Genomic DNA, 8347 nt, shown 5'->3' with positions numbered 1-8347 from the left:
GAGAGCCATGGGGCTCTTTAGCCTGGAAAAGTGCAGGATCAGTGGCGATCTGATGGCCATCTATAAGTTTATCAGTGGTGACCACTGGTAACTGGGGAAATGCCCAGAGTGCCCCAGGGGATGCACCAGAGTGCCCCAGGGGATGACAAGGTTGAACGGTTATAAACTGCTGCAAGACCGTTTCAGGCTGGACATGAGGAAGAATTTCTTTACTGTCTGAGCCCCCAAGGTCTGGAATAGCCTGCCATCAGAGGTGGTTCACGCAACTACATTGAACACCTTCAAGAGCAAATTGGATACTTATCTTGCTGGGATCCTATGATCCCAGCTGACTTCCTGCCCTTTGGGTGGGGGTCTGGACTCAATGACCTTCTGAGGTCCCTTCCAGCCCTAATGTCTATGAAATCCATGAAATTTTCCTTTGGGAGCTGTGACTACTTGTCTAGTAAAATAACAGAAGCAACCTTATTAAATAACAGTACTGCTTAATCTCAACAGTAAGACCATAAGAGAGAAATAATTTTTAAATAATAAAAGGTCCATACGTTTATGTATCTTACCTTAGCTTTGTCATGCTTGTTGTTGACTTGTTGAGAAGGGCTTTAAATTAGGTATGTACGGGGGCTGGGGAGAAGGTTCTTCTGCTGAAGCAGAATCCACTAACCACAATGACACACAGGAGGGCATTCAAACAGTGGATGTCCAGATGGGTACTGACATCTTGAGGCAGAGACAACATGACAGAAAATCTGAGGTGACTAGGGGAGGGCTCAGATGCCTTTATGGGAACACCAGAAATAACCAGGAGAAACTGGCACTCCTTCTGGCTTATGAGGGATTCAACTTGATTGGGCTGACAGAGACCTGGTGGTATGATACTTATGACTGGACAGTGCATATTGAGGGTTACAGGCTTTATAGGAAGGATCAGGTTTGGAAGAAGGGAGGAGTGTGGCTCTACGTGAAAGGGCGGTACCCCTCTCTGCAGGTCACTTTTGACAGCAGGAAAGAGTCCCTTGAGACCCTCTGGGTCAGGCTACAAGGGAGACCAGTAGAGGGGGACCTGATGAGGATTGGTGGTACTCTGGGCAACAGTGACTACGACTTGATAAGGTTCACCATCCACCGTAAGACTGGAAAGTTAGTGACCAGAACAGAAGTCCTAAATTTGAAGAAGGCAGATTTTGGCAAACTCAAGAGGCTCATTGGAGAGGTCCTCTGTAACCAGCAGTTGGATGATTTGGGAGTGCAGGAATGATGGTGCTTCCTTAAGGAGGTAATTCTCATGGCTCAAAACCAGGCCATCCCCACACAGGCAAAAAGTGGGAAAAGAGTCAGGAGACCTGCTTGGCTCACCAGGGATATTAGGGATCCATTGAAAAAGAAAAAAAGAAGCATATGTGCAGTGGAGGAATGGCTCAGCAACCAGGGAGAAATACACCTATATCGCCTGCAGATACGAATACAGAAATCTAAGGCAGGCATGGAGATCAAACTGGCAAGCAGTATAAAAGACAAAAAAAAGTCCTTCTGCAGATATATATGGAGCAAAAAAATATTGGGCTTCATTGTGGGACCCCTGCTGAATACCCAAGGGCAATCCACAGTTGATGCCCATGAGAAGGCAAAACTCCGAAATACATACTTTGCTTCAGTATTCCTGAAATCCAGTGGGGGCTGTTCATCTGACCAAAGGCCCAAGGAACAGGGGGAAGGTAACAGCCTACATGAAATCATCCCAGAACAGGTGAGGGATCTTCTTACAATGCTTGGACATTTTTAAATCTGCTGGGCCAGATGACCTGCACCTGAGAGTCCTGAAAGAACTGGCTAAACCTATAACAGCACCACTGGCCTAGCTGTTTGAAGAGTCGTGGAACTCAGGAGTGGTCCCACATGACTGGAAGAGGACCAATGTGTTGCCCATCTTTAAGAAAGGGAAGAGGGATGATCCTACAAACTACAGACCGGTCAGTCTGACATTGGTCCTGGGTAAAATCTTTGAAAAGTTGGTTAAGGAGGCTATCAACTAGAAGCTGGTAATGGATGGGGTGCTAAAAAGCAACCAGCATGACTTTGTCAAGGGTAGATCATACCTAACAAACCTTGTGTCCTTCTACAACCAGGTAAATAATCATCTGGACCAGGAACACAAGGTTGATGTCACCTACTTAGATTTCAGTAAAGCCTTTGACTGTCTCCCACAGGATTCTCTCTAACAAGCTAAAGAGTACTGGGCTGGACCAGTCTACAGTGAGGTGGGTGGACAACTGGTTTAGAGGCTGCTACCAGAGAGTGGTAGTTGATGAGATGGCCTTATCCTGGAGGGCCATCTCCAGTGGTATCCCCCAGGAATAGGTGCTTGGACCTGTGCTATGCAATATATTCATTACCGACTTAGATGAGGGGGTGCAAAGCTCAGTGATTACATTTGTGGATGATACCAGGTTGTGGGGAAATGCAGGAACACCAGAAGATTGAGGAAAGACCCAGGATGACGTTGTCAGACTGGATCTATCAGTGGAACAAAACCCTATGAGGTTTAACAGGGAGAAGTGCAAGGTCCTTCACCTGGGTAGAAAGAACCCTCACCTCTACTACACAATGCATGGTAGTCCACTGGCTGGCACAGTATCTGAACGAGACCTGGGGGTCAAGATTGACTGGATGATTAATATGAGCCAATAGTGTGACTAGGCTGCCAGAAGGGCAAATAAAACTCTGGTGTCCATCCACCAATGTGTGGCCAGTAGATCCAGGGAGGTACTCCTCCCTCTCTATTTGGCATTGATTAGGCCTCAGCTGGAGTACTGTTTCCAGTTCTGGGCACCACACTTCAAGAAAGATGTGGATAAGCTTGAGAGGGTACAAAGAAAGGCCACCCGTTTGGTTAAGGGCATGGGAGGTAGGAACTATGAGGAGAGACTCCAAGAACTGGAACTGTTCAGCCTGAGGAAGAGAAGGCTGAGAGATGACTTGATAGCTGCTTACAAGTATGTCAAGGTAGAGCATCAAGAACTAAGACAGCAACTAATCAGGAGTGCACCTCAAGGGAAGACGAGGACCAATTGGCATAAACTAATAGAGGGTAAATTCAGTTTGGACATAAGGAAAAAAATTTTCTCTGTAAGGGTCTCCAGAATCTTGAACACACTCCCAGCAGAAGTGCAGCAGTCACCCTCCTTGGAAGTGTTCAAGATGAGGCTAGACAGGCACCTCCTTGAGCTCATCTGAGCCCAATAACTTCATGACCACAGTAGGGGGCTGGACTTGATGATCTTACAGGTCCCCTCTGGGTCTATATTTCTATGATTCTATGCCTCTGGAAGCTTAAGGAGGCCCATTTGCTGCAGAATACAAAATAGGTGATTTTGTGACCAGTGCCCTGACAACCATCTCATCTGTAGTTGGAAGGTGTTTAACTGTTTATGGTCTATTCATTTCAAGCAGTAGCAAAACAAGTCCTTGAAGTAAGATCTTCAGGCTTAAGCACAACTTCTTAATGATCTCTTATGGGATGGGTGTCAAACATATGGTTCAGATCCTGCCCGCAGATCCATTGTACCCAGCCTGTCAGGCTACCGGTGGGCAACTGAAAGTGGGGAAGGCATGGCAAGAAGTGTGTGGCCTATCATTTAATCTGGGGCTCTTGGGCCCCAATGGACATGGCAAGTGGCAGAAGATGGGCCAATAAGGGCTGATACAACCCCAGTCACCCTCTGGCTCTTTTGCATATTGCCACCACTGTGGCTTTACCTCTTCAGCCACCAGCTCTGCTCCCCCCCGCCCACGCTTAAGCCACTGTTGCTGCTTCATGCCCTATGCTGGAACCAGTCCATGCCCTGGGTTGGATTTCATGCAAGGAGCCTCATGGTCTGTATCTGGCTGGAGACACAAAATAAGTATGATAACTATGTCTTATGGGTTTAGCAGGCAGTTGCTTGTCGGAAGCCATTGTATCACATTACTGCTTGTTTTCTACTCTCTCTGCTATTGAACTAAATCAGCATATGCAATATAGAGTAAACCTTCCAATAACTCAAGGTAGCCATACAATAATTCTCTCAATAACCAAGTTACATACAGTGTTAATATATTATTATAGATCATCCCCATTTCCATAAAACGTTTCTTAAATACTTCTTTTAAAACACTCTGCCAGCTAAACATCTATGCCATCCTAGTGGCCTGTTGCCTTCATTTGGTACATTAGCTTCTGTGACCAGTCATGTGAGAATCAGTATGTGGCTAGCATTGCAACCACATTGCAAATACTTTTTTCCCTAGTTCAAATGACTAAGTACCCATGTACAACTGGATCAGTGTAGGGAGACAGGGGGAGAGAAGTCCAGCATAAATCCAAACAAGGCTTGAACTTCCCCTTTGGAGAAATAGATAAACCACATTAGAGTTAAGTGACACTGTGACAAGGGGCAATCTCCCAGGGCTGGTCACAGTACTGGCCTGCCCGCCTGTCTAGGGCAGCCTGTCTGGTTTGTCCTGCCACGCCTTTGATGTAAAGTAAACTGGTGTTAGAATAAGCAGGAGGCTGCCCATATAAGACCCCAATGCCTAGGGGTTTGTTCATGACTCCAGCCTTCCCTTCTCATGTCCCATGCCTCGCAGATGCATTCCTTGAGTTGCTATTTGCTCTGGGTTGAGGCCGGGCAAATTCAGTTCTTTGCAAGGCCTCAAACATTTATCCTATCATTCCACTCCAACGGGCCTCATTCACACAATCCACTCTCATCAGACCTCTAGCACTCCACCCATTCTCACTGGGCCTCTTACTCGCTGCCCCACACAGAACCACATTCAACCTTCCCTGTTCCCTTGAGTGGCTCCTGTAGGCCATCAGGCTTGCCTGCTCACACTGCTTGACTGGCCCTGGTGCAGCCTTTTGGGCCTGTCCCACAACCCTCATCTGAGTAGTGACCAGCCAATTCACCTGGCCCTTGTTGGAGTTCTGAATCAAGCCCCTTGCCGGGTAACTCCTCATCTCCTGATTTGCACCCTCTTATTAGGGTCAATTACTTGCCCTTGTGGCTTCAGGTGTCTGAAGACTTACCTGGGCCTAACTGCCCCATTCCTGGGGTGTCAACGCTGCACTCCCTCACTAGGGTAACTACTCTGCCTCACTCACTGGGGCTCACACTCCACCCCTATGCTGGGGCCTCTGAGTATTACACCCCCATTGATTCAGGTGCCTCTCCATAGGAGTGCCCAGCCCCACTACCACTGGGGTCTTACACCTCCATGGGCTCAGGTGTCTCTCCCATAGGCATGCCTGGCCCTGCTACTCTCTGGTCTTAATGACCTACCAGATGGTGGGGGCTGGGGCTATCAGGTGCCCCTACCCACCTTTCACTGGGGAGGTAACTAGCCTAGCTTTTCTGGGGGACTGTCATGCCACAGACAGCCCCACCAGACCACACTTTCCCAGCAGGGTACATTTTTAGGTCTTACCAAGGCCAATCAGGCCTACCTGCCTTGGTCTAGTTCCTTCACTGGGGCTCCTATATGCTGTCCTTTGGCTTTCACTCTCATTGGGTCCAGCTCTCACTCTGGCCCCATTCCAATCTTATAACAGCCTACATGCTGGCTGACCCTTACCCTCTTCAGCTGTGATGTCCCTCCCATTGAAAGGACCTTCATCCCTTACAGGCTGTGGCCCCACCTCTAGGCCAGTCAGGGGGCCAAATAGCTCACAGTGGCCCTGGCCTGCCCCTTGCATTGGGCTTAATTGCCCTTTGGCCCTGGCCCTCTTGCACTGACCAGTGCAAGGGATCAGAGAGTCAACCTAGCAGCTGCTGACCTAGCAGCTGCTGACCCCCATACTCCAGAGATGAGTCCCTCCTGAGTCCCACCAGAGAGCCCTCTTCTACTCCAGGGGTTTGCCTGGCCCCCTTGTAGACCTACCACTGTTAGCCCCATGCCTAGGCTGGCCCTTGTTCTAACTAGTCTGAAACCTTCTTCCTGGGGATCAGGACTCCACTGGGTCTGTAGGAACCTCCTGCCATCCCCATAGTTCTTCCCTTATCACCAAAGTGTTCCATGAGCAGTAGCTCAGCTGGGTGTTGCTCCTTTGGCTGCTTGCAGCAAACTGCTGCCTCAGCCCAGAGAACCAGGGTCTAAAATGGCTGCCTCATCAGGGCTGGCCTGCACCTGCCAGCTGCCTGCTCCCAGCCCTTAGACTGACAGAGCACCAAAGGTGCTCCATCTCAGACACAAATTACCCTGCCACTGTGCTCTGCCTACTAGGCAGTGCAGGGAGTGAAATAAAAAGCCAGGAATTGCCTGTTTTATCAAGAGATCAGGGACCTCTGGACAAGTCCCTTACATTGGTTTTGTATACACTACTGCTTTCCTTACTTTTTGCTTTTCTCTCCTTGTCTTCATTTCCTATTATGTCACTTATATTTGGCTAACTGGACTTGCCCTGCCAGCACATTCAGGTTACTTGATTTGCCAAACTCTCCAGTTTTCCTTCTCTTATTCCATGCACCATTCTTTGCCTCGTACACTGTCCATTCTGTATCAGTCACACTTCAGCCTATTGTTTTCTTTCATTCTCTTGGATGCAAATTTGAGGTGGAGCTGAATGATCTTTGAGTGATCATGCAATAGAATCAAAATTAGTGCACATGGCAAAAGCCTCTCCCGGTAGGTCTTTAAGGATTTGGTCAGATATAATATTTTAACCATTTTAAAAGGGGAGACCCTGCTGGGGAGCTCACCTGTTATCATGTAACTACTATATCTACATCAAGAGTGTCAAACTCATGCTAGGCTGGATCCAGACTGTGGGTGCCCTTCTTGGGTTAGATCCATGGGGCAAACAGGAACTACAGTAGAGCTACATACAGGCAGCAAAGTGGGGCTGCATTTGGATGGCAGCATGGGTCCAGGAGGGGGCAGCAGCACAGGTCTGTGTTCAGGTGGTAGTCCAGGTCTGTGTTTGGGCAGCAGCATGGATCTGGGGGTCTGCTGCTGATGGCCATGTCCATTGGGGTCCAGGACCCCCCAATTCTATAGCAGGATATACCCTCTAACTTCCAGTAGCCCACCAGTCTACTGGTGGGCTAGACAGAATGGTTCTGTGGGCTGGATATGGCCCCTGGGCCTTACGTTTCACACAGCTGGTCTGTTCTCTATGTATTCTATAGTAATACAGAGACAAATCATTATAGCTTAAACACTGAATGAAACAGTTAAAATGTTTTTTGCTACATTTGTATTGCATGGTGATGTAGCAGCTGCATTGTAACAGTCACTGATTACAGATACAGTTGTTACCTTTATCTGTACTCCTATTTTATTTTCCTACTGCTGCAAGATATTAATGGATAATCTGTCCAGTTTAATTTTAAATGTCTGCAGATGGTCACACCTTCTCCTGACCCTCTCTTCCAAATCAGGTTGGTAGTAGAGTCAGCCTGTATCAGTATGCTAGACCCCATGAGTTGCTCCCTTTACTGGTGTGGGAGGACTTGGATGACAAATTTATTCAGATACACATTTGAGGTCTGTTTTCATTGTTCTATGCCATTTAAAAGGCTCACAAAATGGTGTGTAATTTTATTTATTTATTGCTATTTAAGAAATGGATATTGGGACTAAACATCAACAGGTGAACAGATCTGTAACAGGAAGGCTAATGCTCCTGTTATGTTAAGGGAAAACTTGCTGCAGGTAGAGCCCTGGCAGCTAAATGGAAGATAGCTGCAAGGGGCTAGTCATTGAGGAAGCCTTGTGACCTAGGCAGGGAGCTGCCCATTAAAGAAAGAAGAGCACCTGCAGTGGGTTAAGGAAACACTGCTCAGAGTGAGCAGGCTGCTGCAGACAATAGAGCAGAGTCTTGCTAGGCAACAAGGAAGAAGCTGCAGCTGTAACTGTAAGCTCCTAGGGCAACTGAATGGCAAGCCCTAATGATCCAGCCTCACTCCCCCAAGCTGAAAGGCCCTCCCTTCAAAAAGAGGGAGTGGAGGTGGAAAACTGACTGCTAACTGACCAGCAAACTGCCTGCCCTGCTTCCTGGTCACTCAGGGAATCTCCTTTTATACCCTGCTGAGCTTGACTTTCCATAGTTGGGTCCTTCCAGCCAGTATGTGCTTCAAGGCACCTATTTGGTTTAGGGGCTTATTGCATGGCTCCAACTGCTCCTTACATCTTGCCTATGCCTCACAGATGTAAATGCACTATTACTCCCTTGTTGGGGCCATGGTCCTTTCAGCTTCCTCTTCCTCTTTTCTGTTGCTGCAAGCCTTCAGCCCTGGCCTATTGATTTGGATCAGGCTTTCTTGGCCTCAGCCCTTGATTCAGTGTCTCAGGGCCTCCTGCCCCTGGT

General features: G+C 48.0%; 1 long non-coding RNA gene across 1 annotated transcript in view; it reads right to left on the bottom strand.

Moving 5' to 3' along the window:
* Window positions 1-7976, bottom strand: part of LOC109297001 — an 18375-nt gene extending 10399 nt beyond the window's left edge. The window contains exons 1-2 of the long non-coding RNA XR_002097137.1: window positions 7944-7976; window positions 334-336 (exon numbers count right to left, since the gene is read on the bottom strand). This is a non-coding gene — a long non-coding RNA (uncharacterized LOC109297001). The remainder of the gene's footprint in view (window positions 1-333; window positions 337-7943) is intronic.
* Between the last annotated feature and the right edge of the window lie 371 nt (window positions 7977-8347).

The sequence above is a fragment of the Gavialis gangeticus genome, unplaced genomic scaffold (genome assembly GCF_001723915.1).
Source record: "Gavialis gangeticus isolate Ggan-Ray unplaced genomic scaffold, GavGan_comp1, whole genome shotgun sequence".
Classification (NCBI taxonomy): Eukaryota; Metazoa; Chordata; order Crocodylia; family Gavialidae; genus Gavialis; species Gavialis gangeticus.
Note: the sequence above shows the minus strand (reverse complement) of the source record. Positions and strands in the feature narration are given on the sequence as shown.